This window comes from Sturnira hondurensis, unplaced genomic scaffold (genome assembly GCF_014824575.4).
Source record: "Sturnira hondurensis isolate 20B ecotype Veracruz unplaced genomic scaffold, ASM1482457v3 Scaffold0011291, whole genome shotgun sequence".
Classification (NCBI taxonomy): Eukaryota; Metazoa; Chordata; class Mammalia; order Chiroptera; family Phyllostomidae; genus Sturnira; species Sturnira hondurensis.
This window is the reverse complement of record NW_028083922.1, coordinates 4,766,531-4,779,423: the sequence shown is the minus strand read 5'-3', so window position 1 is coordinate 4,779,423 and position 12,893 is coordinate 4,766,531.

The window sequence follows — 12,893 nt, the reverse complement described above, 5'->3', positions numbered from 1 at the left end:
GCATGACCCACACATATGCTGCCAATAAGAGACTCACCTCAGGACAAAAGACCATCACAGACTAAAAGTGAAAGGCTGAAAACAAATTTTCCAAGCAAGTGGACAAGAAAAAAAGCCAGGGTAGCAATTCTCATATTAGACAAAATAGACTTCAAAAAAAGGGGCCATAAAGAGAGACTCAGAAGGTCACTTCATAATACTCAAGGGAAGAATCCACCAAGAAGACATTAACATCATAAATATATATGCACCCAACATAGGAGCACCCAAATATGTAAAGAAAATCCTAGCCCTGGCTGGTGTAGCTCAGTGGATTGAACGCAGGCCTGCAAACCACACAAGAAAATCCTAGAGGACCTCAAGAAAGATACTGACAGCAACACAATTATAGTAGGGGATTTTAACACCCCACTGTCAAAAATGGACAGGTCTTCCAAACAAAATATCAACAAAGATATTGTGGCATTAAACAACACCCTAGATGAAATGGACCTAACTGATATATATATGGCCCTTCATCGCAAAGAAGCTAAATACACATTCTTTTCAAATGCACATGGAATATTTTCAAAGATAGACCACATGATAGGTCACAAAACGAGTTTCAACAAATTCAGAAAAATTGAAATCATACCAAGCATTTTCTCTGACCACAGGTGACTGAAGTTGGAAACCAACCCCACAGGAAAAAACCCAAAACACCCAAAAGCACGGAGACTGAATGGTATGCTATTAAACAACGAATGGGTCAAGATTGAAATTAAGGAAAAAATCAAAAAGTGTCTGGAAACAAATGAAAATGAACTCACAACAACCCAAAATTTATGGAACACAGCGAAGGCAGTCCTGAGAGGGAAGTTCACAGCAATACAGGCTTACCTAAAGAAGATAGAAACATTTCAAACAAACAACCTAACCCAATGCCTGCAAGAACTCGAGGAACAACAACAGAGACAGCCCAGAGCAAGTAGAAGGAAGGAAATAACCAAGATCAGAGCAGAATTATATGACATAGAGACTACAAGCACAATTTTAAGGATCAATGAATCCAGGAGTTGTTTTTTTGTAAAGATAAACAAAATTGACAAGCCTTTAAGTAGGCTCATCAAGAAAAGAAGAGAGAGTCAGTTTTTTTCAGGAGAAACATCAATGTGTGGTTGCCTCCCACACACCCACTACTGGGGACCTGGCTTGCAATACAGGCATGTACCCTGACTGAATATCGAACCAGCAACCCTTTGGTTCACAGGCTGGCACTCAGTCCACTGAGCCACACCAGCCAGGGCCAGAACACTTTAACTTAAGTCCTAGATCTTCCATTTGCTGTGTGATTATGGGCAAGTCACCCCCACTCTCTGAGCCTCAATTTGTTATTCTATAAAATAGGTTCTTGGTCCGCCCTGTGTACCTCACAATATTGTTGAGGTGTGCACACTGGGGGCAGTAATTGTTACTGATGTTATTCTCCAGGCCCTGTGTTGCCAAGCTGCCATATTGCTCTCCCTAATAGGCCTTGGCTTGCTCTTTAACAAATAAGAACCCATCTACTAGGATGGAGCATCATGTGGGAGAGGCAGAAGATGAGTGGCCAAGTCCTGACAGCACTGACCTGACAGTTAGGAGTGCTTCATTTAAAATTCCACCTCCTGCTGCTCACCACCACTCACCATTCTTGGTTCCCCCACACTGTCTGCAGCACTTACCATAACCTGGAAACTTGTGACTTCGACAAGCTTCAAGCAAAGCTATCTGAACAGTAGCCCCAACAAATGCACAAATGAGCTGGACTGGGTGGGGGATTTTCTACAGCTGTGTTCTCCCTTTCTGTTGTGCAAATACAGCAGTTGAAAGAATTGGCAACTGTAAGAATGGCCTCAGACCTATAGATGCATATGGCATGTGGATTTAATGAGCTCTTAATTCATACTGTACCATCCCATGAGAAGATTTGAAGTAGTCTGTCATTGAACAAACATTTATTGAGTGCTAACCTTATACTCCTGGGCTATCAAATGCCAGGCCCTTAGAGACAGGCTGGACCCTCCTACTCATATTAGGAGTGCTGAGATCCAGAGCCAGGAAGAGGTGTGTCTGTGGGCCACCGTCTCTGACACCCAATCTGACCTCTTCACAGGAAGAAACCCCGAGCTGGTGTCCAAACCCATTCCCATGTAGCATTATTACTGGGATAAAGATGATTACTTAGGGGAGAAGAAAAAGACAGACTTTGTTTCAAATGGCTGAATGGATTTGGCAAGGCTTGCCTATAGATAAAGCAGGTGCTGTCTGGGGGTTGAAATAGAAGCTGAAGGTCAAAGGCAAGGGCATTTTCTTAGTCCAGAAAACTCTGTGCAGGACTCAGGTTAACATGTGTCACCTATGTTTCACCTGCATTAAGCTGATAAGGCAAAAATCATGCAGGGAAGGGGAAAAGTGGAGGCAAAGCTGAGACTGGAGGCCGCAAACCTGAGGCTGGAGGCAGCCAAGGCCACAGGGCAGACCTGGATTTCTATATGTGAAGAGGGCAGAAGGGGTAGTTTGAACTTTGTGGGGATCACACACCATATTGTGTAGCACCAGCTTTCCATCCAGAAAATCTTTAAGATTTCTGCTTATAACTGGGTAAACACAGCAGCAATATCTCTCCTTACAGCAAGGCCCCATTGGATTGCAATGGCAGGGTCAGAACCATAATGACAGCCCTGTCTTCCCAGGAGGCACTCTTCTCCATCACCAGGACACCAACTCTTGTAGTTTAAATGGGAAAAAAAGAAAAACAGTTGCGGACTGCTCAGTACCTTCTATGCCATACCCAGGTGCAGATTTCTGCTTTGTGGGGACTGAAGTTTATATGATTTGGGGCCCTCTCTACAAAACAGAATATAAGGGTAAAAGGACATTAGGTACCAAGCATTGGGAGGTTTGAAGGATGCGTCTTAAAACTTAGGCACAAGTGACTTTGCATTTGCCTGTGCCCCAACAACTGACTAAACAAAAAGGTAAAAGCCTTTAGCCCATGGCAGGAATTTGCTTGCATAAAACACCTGAGAGCTGTGTAGTGGGAGAATTCAGAGACACCTAGTTAGTTCGGTGTACTCTGGAAGTCATGCTTACAAAATAGGTACATTTTACCCTCTGAAAGCCAAATTCTGGCTCTAAAATCTACTAACTGCAGATGGACCTACCCCAGTTAGTAGATTTTACAGCTAGGCTGTTTGAGCTTTGATGACATAAAGGCAGAGACTGGGAAGGAACATGGCATAAAAGCACCAAATCAGTCCAGAGAGGACATCCCCACAGTCTGGGTCCTCTTTATTTCCACCTTAATTGAGGTATGATTGACAAAATAAAAATTGTGTATATTAAGGTTGTACAATGTGATTTTTCTAAAACTGTATAATGTAATGATTTAATATATGCATACATTGTGAAAAGTTTTAGGTTAACTTTTTAATTGAAGTAAAATTCACAGAACATAAAATTAACCTTTTTTAAGTGTACAATTCAGTGCCATGTAATACATTCCCAATGCTGTGCAACCAAATTAGGAGAGTTGGGTCCACTTCACAAATTTGTTATAAAGATCACATGAGCTCATGCATGTAAAGTGAGCACATGCCTGGCATGGCATACATACCAAATAAATATTCTATTTCTTCCCACTCCTGAAAACGCAAATGTATTCTTGATGGTCCTAAAATAGCCTGTAACATGGTTTGTCAGCAGCATTTGCTATTCAAGACAGATCTGCCTTTACTCATTGGCGGTACTCCTGAACAGCTGTGTTCAAAGCTAACTTTTGTAAACTAAATCATAATAAAAATGCAACAAGATTTTGCCACTGAAAGGAAATCTTCAGTATATCATTTTATGAAGTAAAAGATCTCTCATCCAAACGTATCTTTTTTTTAAAGCATGCACTTGGTGATATTGGCCTTTCTTGTAATAAATCCTAATTTAATTTTGGTGACAAACATGGGCTGATGTTCCACATCTGCAAAGCCCACAGCAACAGGAGTAGGTTACATATTGGAAATGATGACAATCTAAAAATATTTCTTTCTTCCTCTGAGCGCATCATGGAGCATGTCAGATATCCTGAAAAATATCCCCTGCCTCTGTGTGTGTGTGTGTGTGTGTGTGTGTGTGTGTGTGTGTGTGTGTGTGTTGATGGTAGTGGTGGTGGTCTGGTGGTATTGATATAGATGAGGGTGACAGCAATAGTGATGGTGGTAGAGGGGGTGATAATCGTGATGTTGGTGGTTGATGATGGAGGTAGTGGTGATGGAGGTGGTAATGTAGATGGTGGTAGTGGTTGTGGTGGTGATGAAGGGAAAAAGAGAGATAGAGAGGAACACAGGTGCATAAATGGCAATGAATAAGTACCTTTCAATAATAACCTTAAACGTAAATGGATTAAATGCTCCAATCAAAAGATATAGAATAGCTGATAAAGGAAGGTGATAAAGGAAGCCATAGAGATAAAGTAATAGTGCTGGAAAGAGATGATAGATGGGAAGAAGGTGATGTTGATGTAGAAATGACGAGGGTAGAGGTGATAGTGGTGGAAGTGGTGATGGGGGTGGTGATAGTGGAGGAGGTAATGGTGATATAGAGTTTATAGTGGTGGTGGTTGTGGTGAAGTTGGTAGTGAAAGTGGTGATGGTGATGGTGGAGGCAGAGGTGTGATGGTGGTGACAGTGGTGGTTGTGGTGATGGCGACAGTGAAGGGAAAGGCTTGAGGATGATGGAGGAGGTGCTGATGGTCAGGGGGTGTTCCTACAGGATATGCTCTTCTTTTTATACCTATCTTTAAGAAGCTCCAGTGATTGGGCAGGAGGAATAAAACTCAATTTGGATGTGTTATTAATAGATGCTTCTATTAATAGAACCATTCTTCTTGTGGTTAATTATCTTTTTCTCACCTGGAAAATTAAATCTGAGTTACTGGTGAAAACACAGGAGATATTTGTTTGTTAAAATGCTGCCAATAAAGTAGTTTTATGTCAGATTTAACTACAGGAAAGGGCAAGGCATTGCTAAATCCCTTAGCTGTCAAGTGTCTAAAAAAAAAGATGGACAGCCGTTGTCTATAGTACTTTTAGTTCTGTGAAGCCATATATTCAGAAAGCAGATGTTCGGTGTTGGTGTTTGGGGGCTGGCTTCCTGAGGTATTTTATATCAGCCAAGTTCATTGTCCTAATCTCTGAAGGCTTGACTTGAAAAAGGGAAAGAGGCAACAAAATATTTGGATTTTCTGAGTGCCACACAGGCAAGCCTAAGACTAGACAACTTTGGTGCCTGAGACTTATTCTAGAAATAGAGGATTTAGAGTGGCACTGGTATTCTGTCTACTACAGGGACAAAGCTTCTAATTGTACAAAGCAAGGCTGTGTAGAAGCTCCAGAATAGAAATCTCACCAAAATGAGCACACAACAGGGAGGGAAGTGGTGAACCAGACTGAGAAGGAGCTGGAACTTCAGTGAGACAAACAATAGGTGAACAACTGGAAGAACTGAGTATGGGCAGTATTCTTCAGAGGAATGGAGAAACAGCGATATGACAGAGCAGCCAGCAGGCTGTTCTGAGGTGCAGACATTCAAGTGAACATCTAAATGCAGTCCAGGAGACAGACTTGGAGCAGAACTTTACAGACTAGAGGGCAGAAATGAGAAGGCTCTGAGGAGAGCTCTTCGTGTGTTCCAGGGAAGAGTATGTTGCCAGTAAACTTCATGCACAGTGAGCCCAGGAAACAGCTTTGAGCTCTCAGAGGGCTTTGCTGGCCATGGGAAAGGGGGTAGACTGTAAGTTGTTGGTGGTAGGAAGCAATTGGTTGGGGAGATAAGCAGAGGAATGACTGGCTTGATCTGTCTGTAAATGGTCTCTCTGGACGTTGATGGCAGAGGAAGAAATGGATGTTGCAAAAGAGTAAAGACCAGTTACTGAGACAAGGACTCTGGAGTAGGGATAAAATCCAGAGTGGGGGTTGAGCCACCTTTGGAAGAGGAGAGGAAGCAGAACACTTGGGGAGGCATGAGATCTGTGATTTTTCCCTCAAGCAGCACAGAGGGGAGTGCCCATTTACTAGGGGAAACTATGGCCTTTAAAAAAAACAACCAAAGTCCAGTGACCTAGATCAGGGAAGGGCAAACTTTTTCTGTAAAGGCCAAGATAGCAAATATTTTAGGCTTTTTAGGCCACGTGGCCTCTGTTGCAACTCTGTAGTATGCAGTATGTTAACAATGGAGTGTGGCTGTGTGCTAACAATACTTTATTTACAAAAACAGGCTGCGGGTGGGATTAGCTCATGGGGCACCTGACTACAGCACAAGCTGTGCATCTTCCCCCAGGGAAGCAGTTATTTCCAAATTGCCCTACTCATACTTCAAAGAACCCATAGGCCTGTTGTTCACAAGACAGTTATAGGCCACATTTTTGGAACTGAAACGACAAGATAGAGCCCTGGCTGGTGTAGCTCAGTGGATTGAGCTCGGGCCTGCGAACCAAAGGATCATGGTTCAATTCCCAGTCAGGGCACATGCCTGGGTTGCAGGCCAGTTTCCAGTAGGGGATGCACGAGAGGCAACCATACATTGACATTTCTCTCCCTCTCTCCTTCTCTTCCCTTCTAAAGATAAATAAATAAAGTCTTTTAAAAAAGACTTAAGATAGAGCACCAAACAAGTTAGGCGACCTATTTATTCTGAACTAGGGAAAGTTTGTAGTGCTCCCAAGTGCCATGTTTCACCTTCACTAATGACAGTAAAGGTTCAACAAAAGGGGTACCTGGGATGTTTTCTGACCAAGAGGAAATAGCAGCCACTACTTATTGAGGATTTACTACATGCTATGTACTGAGCCATGGGAGGAAGGGCGTAAGTGCAGGAGGTCTCAGGGTCATGGGAGTGGCTACTACATTTGACAGCCTAGGGAAGCAACCAAAGGGAGAAGCATCTCTGGATGGGGAGTCAGGAAAGTGGCCGAACCCCACAGTACTGGAGAGAGGCACACAAAGGCAAGTTTGTATAGAGAGGTGAATGGTGGGAAGCAGTGGCAGTGGCAGCCATGCCTGGTGCTTCCGTCTGGGCCCTCAGTGGTCAAGTCCTGCAATCCATGGCTCCTGCTTATCTTTCTAACTTTGGTACTTTGCAGGTTGGATATATGGTGGGAAGGGAGGCAGGAAATCAGGAGGAGAAAGGAAAGGCAGGAAGGAAGAGGAGAAGGAAAGGAGGCAAAAGGGGAGGATGGGGGCCTTGGACAAATTATTCTATGTTGACTGTAGAAATCAAAATTTGTAGACCAGACCTTAGAAACACATGCTATTCCCCACCCTGAGTTCTAGAATGTGGCACCTCAGAGGCAACTCACGACCCGGATATCTGTCTGCAAGCAGAGTCACATTGAGCTCTCCAGTTAGGGATTTTTAGCAAAAGTAAGAGGCCTCAGCTATCACAGGTCAGCCCAGAGTTTGGAGAGTTCCAGGCCTGGTTCCCCAGTTGACATACATACATCATAGAGGTGGGTGGTGTCTGAGCCTTAGGTCGGCCAGTATATCCTTCAGCACTAACCTGGGGCTCAACAGTGTCTAATTCTCTTCCCTGGGGACCTTAAGCTCCAGACACTTGTCATCTTGGGCCTAATGTCAAAGAGCTGGGGGCAGGAGCAAGGCAAAAATGCAAACAAGGCCAGCACAGGCTCCTGGAAGTCCAGAAATAGGCAGTGCCAAGCTTCCAGATGCCAGCAGAAGACAGCTGCCAAACAGAACTCCTCCTCTCAGCATCCTCTCTTTCAAACAGACTGATTTTCGGGTCAATGGTTTTTTGCTGAACCGGGCTAGTCAGGCAGGACCCAGATGCAGAGCCCAGTGTGGTGCAAGCCAAGCAGCACTTAGCCCTGGCAGAAGAGATCCATCTGAAGGCAAGATCTCTGACAGGTGGCCCACCCTGGTTGGATATCTGGAGCAGGAAAGGACTCTTACTGCAGGAGGAGAGAGCAAAGGGAGCTAACAGCTGCGTGCTCCATGGGGAGGATCCCAAAATAAAAGGCACATACACACTGCAAGCCTTGACCCAGAATGCTCAGGGCTACACCATAAATCTAGCTCTTCTCAGTGTAGGGGGGTTGTTGATGAGACTGAGATAGCCTCAGGGATCCTTTGTGTTTCTACTGGAACAGCAAGGACAAATGTTTCCCATCTCCCTTCTGAGCCAGTGCCAATCTCTCATCGCTAAAAAAAAAAAGTGCTAATGGAAGTTATACCCTGTGTGGTTTATATCGCATTCACATCCACATCTTGTTCATCATCATCCAGAAACCCTGATGTGGACAGAGGGCAGGTTATAAACCCTGTTTTATTGGTACAGAGACTGAAATCCAGAGACTCATGCAAGATCTCAATGTCAGGGAGAGCTGTCTCCCCAGTAACCTGGACCCTGGATCGCCTGGTGCCTGGAAGTAGGGCCATATCTACAACATGCCCACAGCCTGCATGGAGCAGAGGACACCGGGTTTCTTCTCTGGGCTTCCAAGTGGTCTATTTAGATAACTTAGCCCAGGTGCCAGCTAGCTGTCCCGACCTCCCCATGGTGGGTGTTTAATCAGCCTGGCTTGCTGCTCATGTGCTGGGTAGTGGATGATGCTGGGCAACATGTTCCAAGGAGCTACCAGGATGAAACGAAGATGCTTCTGCTCTTTCTCTGTGGGATGTCTCTGCCAGTGGAATAAAATCTCCAGGTAATCTGAGACTCTGTTTTGGCCCCAGGCATCATGCTAGCTTGCAGAAGGCCTAACTATCTGAGCTCCTAAACTGGGAATGAGAAGCAACAGAGGGGGAAGAGCTTTGGATTCAAGTCACTTGGGTTTGTTGTCTGAATTCCCTGCCTACTGACTGCCATAACACTAGAAAAGTCCTTCTCTTCTCAAAGTCTTCAGTCTTCTTACTGGTGAAGTAGAATTATTAATCCCCATGCCACAGTAGTAGATAAGTTAACTTGTACAAAGTAGCTCACGTGAGAGTGCCATCAACCATCCTCTGCTCGTGGTTCCAGAGTAGGACAAGTACAACCATAGAACAGGAAAGAGTTGTTCCCAGTAGATAAGGCCTAGAGATAATTTGTTCCTTGAATGTGAACTGCTGTAGCCCAGGATTTAGCCCAGGGCTGGGCACATAGAGGAAACCATGGAAGTGGGGCATCTAGAGGAAAGAGGCTTTCTGAAGGTCTAACAAAATGCTGGTTACAGCCCTGGGATCAGATTTAAGGTCTCCTTACTGAGTCCTATACTCTGTTTACAAGGAAAAGCATATCCTACTAAGGATGATGGATACAGACTTTAAACTCTATCAGACCCTGCAGCAGGAGATGAACAGACCTCCTCCTGCTGGGTATTTCTAAGTTGACCAGACTAAAGAAGAAAGCCAGATAGAATGTGGCCAGTATTTTTGTAGCCAGCCCTGTTACACTTAGGCCTCCTCTCTCCTCTTTTTTTCAGCTTACTTGCATTTAGATGTAAGAATAAGAAGGGGTGAGGAGTTGCTTTTGGACATATTGTGGGTGGAAAGCAGGCTAGGAACACAACCCAAATGGGGACACTTAATGTAGCTTCCCACCTTCTTGATGGGCATCTTTCTGTAGGTCACTGGATTTCTCAGACCTTAGTGTCCTCATCCATTAAGAGGGAGAATGGTTGAGAAGCTCAGAAGGAATATGTAGTATGTCAACTTACTATAACCTATAGAGTGAGCCATTTATTATCAATTAATGACAAGGCACAGAAATGCACAATGAACAATGCCTCCTTCCTTCTTCAACCAATGGCCTCAGTTGACCCCATTTTGTCTGGCACTGCTTCATGAACAGAATAGGTGGCTGCTCAGAGCTGGGGAATCTTTGCAACTTGCGGTGGGATATCAACTGAAACAGAAATGATGTGTGATGTGTATACTAGACCCCAATTCCATGCAAGCTCTGGAGCACTCTCATCTAAATTGCTAATGCTTTAGAGGTTTTTATACTAGTAGCCAATCAACCCACTGATATGGGGGAGTAATGGAGATCTTACTTTCGAAGAGAAAGACCAAACATGCTTCTTTGCCTCCTGTTAAAACTCCATACACTAACTACAGAGATCAGATGTCTTATTAACCTTAGATGGATACCCAAATGTTTGGTGACTTTGGCTAAATTGCTTAATCTCACTAAGCCTCAGTTTTCTATCACTGTTTCATCTCAAGTTTATTCTAGGATTACAGAACATAATGCCTAACAAATTCTTAGCAAGTGCTTAGGACCTAGTCAATACTCAATTAAAGGTGGTTATTCTTATTCCTGGTTCATTTTATATTTGTCCTCAGGGAGGACAAAAGATGGACAAAGCCCCATATGCAGTTAGACACAGAAGTAAGACTGGAATCAAGGTGTCAAACAAGTGTTCTTGGCCCTGGTCTTAGGCCAAAAACAATCATCGTATCAGATAGGCATTTTCCTACAAGAGGGCTGTCAATAAATTCACATGGAAATCTCAGGGATGGTTACAAGAACTCTCCTGTGTGATTGACAGAATTTTATTAACAGACCTTGACTTGGAACATGGGGTTTTTTTGTTAGTTTGTTTCCGGGGAGCAAACAAGAGAACCAGGTAAGCTCAGTGTCTGAATTGGATTTTCATATTGAGGATGACTGCAGATGGGGGAAGAGTGGTGTAAAGGATGTGCTTCCACATGTGTACAGTTCCCTGGATCTGGGGTGCAGCGTGTTGTCCCTGGTTGTTAGGAAGTGTCATAGAGAGAGAGAGAGCAAACAGAAACAGCTGAGATCCAGCTCAGGTCACACCCTGGAAATGCAAGCTCAGCTCCTGTGAAGGACCTCCTGCTGCTGTTTACATTCTGGGCTCTGCAATAACTTGTTTGGACAGCAGGTTTTATAGTGAACTGATAGGCTATTCTGCTTTTAATCTGTCCATTTTTGTTCCGTAGTCAGCAAATATCCAGGATGCTGAGATCCTCAGCACAGGCAGCAGAGCTCCATGTTAGCACTGGGTTATCTTTTGAGGCTGCAAGGATTGCCAGCCACAAACATTCAGCTGTGGTGACACTAACAGCTTCCCTGGTTGCTAGCTAATGGTAGTAGCAGGTGTCTGGCTTGGCCACACTCCACACATACCTGTCAGGCCTAGCCAAGGGAATTGACCCGTTCACTGCCATCCCCTTCATAGACCATATGCATCTTTCAAGAAGACAAATGTATTTTTGACTGTGAAGAGGACTCATCTGAGAGAGTTGCTTTTGGAATGTGAGGCATACTTTTTGGGTCCCCTGAACTGGGGCAAACCCAGGGTCTTCTAGGGCAGCTTGGACCTAGATCCAAAGCAGAAAACAAGATGTGTCATAGAGGAGGGAGAAGGGCTGAGTTTGATCAAATCCAACTTGTGACTCTAAGGCAACACAGGAGAATTGGCAAGGCTTACAAATGGCTCTAACAGCCATCTACAAAGAAAAGCCAACACTGGAAATAGCATGAACAATGGTAACCTCTTCAGAGTGAGGGCACAGATGGCCATCCCAAGGACCCATCTAAGTAAAACTCTTCTGGTAGAGCTCTAACCTGACCAAAACCAAAGCAATTACTTAATCACCATACTTTTTAATAGGGTATTGGTGGAGTCCCTGAGAAGAGGAAAAGGACATCTGCAACTACAACTCACCTACTCTTTCCTCCCAAGGAATGGAAATGAGTATGATGCAAAGGAAAAGCTGAAAATCAAGCTAAAACTAATCATGGACCTTGGATGCATTACCAAGAGGTTGTTGGTAAAAAGAAAAGAAAAGAAAAATAAGAAACAAAACAGTAATTGGGATGGAGGTTAAAGATTGCCTTCTAGAAGATCCCTGGCAGAAGGGCTGGCAATTTGGAAGACTGACTGCTGGCCAGGTAATTGCTCCATCTCTGCCATCTCATCTGACTGCCATCTCTGTGAGACCTGGAACTCCAGCAAACAAAGTTTTGTAAATGTCTATATATTCAACTTGAGACCACATTCTCAATAACTTATTGGTAGAAGACAATGAGGAGAAAAAGAGAAACAAGACTTCGACAATCTGGTCTAACACCTGTGCACATATGATAATCCTAGATTAGACAGAAAGCTGATTTACTGAAAGTGGATTGCTCTTGGGATTGGAGAATCCAGGCCCTCTTGTTTTGTGAAATGACATTACCTCAGAGCTCTGAGCCCCTAGTTCCCTGAACAGGAAGGACGCAGACCCATGGCTCTATAAGAACCATTTCCTTTCTGCTCTATTAATTTCAGAGATTAGGTCTGTAAACCTAATACACTGAGATAACAGCCACTGTGTTTTACTCAAACTCCTACTAACCAAGCTAATCTTGGTAGACTGGTGCTTTTGCAGGCTTTTATCGTCAAATTCAACTAACCAATGGCTTTCATGGTCCCTTCTATCACCTTGGCTCCTAGATCTATCACTAGAATCCCTAACTGTGATTTTGCAACATATAGATGATGTCTGCATTGCAAGTGAGGAGAGCTGAAATTTGTCAATGAGTTTTTTAAAAGACATGAAGGCCAAAATGTTGAATGGAAATCTTTTTCTACACCCTATTACTGTCTTCCTGTTATCAGGCCAAAGCGTTGAATGGAAATCTCTTTCTATACCTTACTTACTGGCTTTCTGTTGTCAGCGGTATTGGTAATGCAATATACCTAGTGCCTCTCATTCCCACACTCCTGGTTTCTATGAAGAGAAAAGATAGTCTTTTCTTCCCTCTCACCCTTCCTCTCTTTCTATTTCAAGGGCTGTAGTGCTGAGATCACTGGACGGAGAATCCATATGGAGCCTTGGACTGTTTGTCCTGCTCTTCCAGAAACTCACAAGGGG